This window comes from Babylonia areolata, chromosome 24 (assembly GCF_041734735.1).
Source record: "Babylonia areolata isolate BAREFJ2019XMU chromosome 24, ASM4173473v1, whole genome shotgun sequence".
NCBI classification, from domain to species: domain Eukaryota; kingdom Metazoa; phylum Mollusca; class Gastropoda; order Neogastropoda; family Buccinidae; genus Babylonia; species Babylonia areolata.
In genome coordinates this window covers 54,060,536-54,063,035 of record NC_134899.1, presented here as the reverse complement: position 1 = coordinate 54,063,035, position 2,500 = coordinate 54,060,536, and positions in this window count along the sequence as shown.

Below are 2,500 nucleotides of genomic sequence, written 5' to 3'. Positions count from 1 at the left end.
CACCTTCATCCATAAACAAATGTCATCAGCAAATTGAACCAAGACTGTATCTTTAGCTAGCTTGCTAGGTAGATCTGCTAATAATATATTGAATAAAATTGGCGAAATTACTGATCCTTGTGGTAACCCCATATGTAATTGTCTGGGGTTTGAGTAGGTGTTTCCTATTCTTACTTGTATAAATCTATCTGATAAGAAACTTCTGATATAATCATACATGTTGCCTGTGATACCGATATTTTTCAGTTTATATAAAAGTCGAGCGTGCCACACTTGGTCGTATGCTTTTTTCACATCAAAAAAAGTCGCTAGTACGTTTTTTCGCCTTGCAAACTGTTGCTTTACCTGTGTAGTCAGTTTGACTAGATGTTCTGTGGAGGATCTACCTTTTCTGAAGCCAGCTTGGTTTACAGGAATTACACTATGCTTCTCACAATAATGAACAAGTCTTTTTAGAACAATTTTTTCCATTAGTTTGCATACATGCGATGTTAAGGCAATTGGTCGATAACTGTTTTTATCTGTTCTGCGTTTGCCCTGTTTGTGTATTGGGACAACAATTGATTGTTTCCATACAAGAGGAATGTCACCATCAGACCAACATTTCTTTAAAATTAAGTGTAAGAAATCAGTCAAATTTCCAGGCAAATGTCTCAACATTTCGTTTGAAATTCCGTCTAAACCAACTGCTGTTTTTTTGCTGCTGAGATTTGAGAGACATTCCTTTATTTCATCTGGTGTTATTTCACTATTTATATATAGGTGATTTACGCTCTCTGAACCTTGGTATATTTCATTTTTCTCTTGGCTTTCTCTGAACTTTCTATTTTCTTCTGACAAACCAGTGATTCTACTGTGATTACCAAACATGTCAGCAAAAACTTCTGCCTTTTCAATATTTGAAGGTAGATCTGTATGGTCCAGTTTAATTGGGCATTGTGGTAAATATATTCCATTTTTCATTGATTTTAGTTTTTCCCATACCTTTTGCATATCTTTGTGATTGAAAACTTCATTTGTGCAGAAAGACGACCAGTACTGCCTTTTCGCTTGTGCGTTAACACTATTTGCTTTATTTTTAGCCTTTTTCATCTCTAAATGATTTGGGATGGATTGTACTTTTAAGTATATTTTGAATTTTGACTTCTTTTCTTTCTTTGCTGCTTCACAAGCCTCATTCCACCAGATATTACCAGAGTGCTTATGATCTTTAACCGATTTGTACTTGGGTATAGATTCATTTGCAGCGGTGATGACTACATTTGTAAATGTCGAATATAAACTGTTGATGTCTGTATCGTTTATGGTGCAAATTTGAAACGATGAAAGTAAACTTGTGAATTTATCCCAGTTCGCATGTCGGTAATTATATTTTGGGATCTTATCCTCGTTTGGATCTATTGACTGAGGCATTTTAGATTCAAGTCTTATTATAATAGGCAAATGATCACTATTAAGAGTGTCATCCAGTGTATTCCAGTCACATATTGGTGCCAGATCTGGTGAGATTAAAGTGAGATCTATGGCAGTTGCTCTATGACTTGGATTGTCTGGTATCCGTGTTATTCTGCCATCGTTAAGTAGGTATAAAGAAGTATCTACAATGTTTTCAATAAAACGATTGCTAGTGATCGACTGGCAGTCTTTCTCCCAAAATGGCGAGTGTGCATTGAAGTCTCCCGTGATGAGAACTTTTTTGTCCTGGTCTGTCCGTAATGTTCGAATCCACTCTGTATTAAAGTCATTTGGACCCTGAGGTAGGTATACAGAAATGACAGTTAAGAGTGAAGAATTATACTGGACTTTTACAGCACAAGAATGAATATTTGGTATATCTGGTGGAACGGGGCTGGGGCATGGAGTGTACTTGACCCCTTCTCGAATGTATATAGCTGTGCTGATTTTCTCATTGGTATCCACCTTCTGATGTAATGGCGGAAAGTAATAGTGATCAAATTTAGGAAGTTTATCTCGCTTTACATTTAGAGATTGAAGGGCCAGCAACTGGTAATTATGATTCGCCAGATGCTGCACTAAGTGATCACAGTTTGTACCAATAGATCGACAGTTCCACTGAAACACATTTAGGTTGTTGTTGACCGTCATTGCTCGAGAAAGTTCAGTGATTGTCTATTGTTGATCACAGTTCCAAAAAGTTAATTAATTTAACGCAACACAAAAAAATACATTAAACTATAATACCAAAAATAATAATAATAAAGGAATTAAAAAAAAAAAAATATATATAGTCTATATATATATATATATATATAAATAATAATAATAATCGGTAGGTTATGAATCAATATACTAAATGAGTATGTACTAATGATTATAGTGTTTAGAACAGAGATAAAATAGTCGAACAGTACACAGCAGAGCGTCCTGGTGTTCACGTGGGAATAAATCAGATCTGAACACAAGTGAAAGTTCTCCTGGTGATCAGTACAATGACCAGTCTATCAGGTTGCTGAATGGGTTGTACCACGTAGGCTGGTGG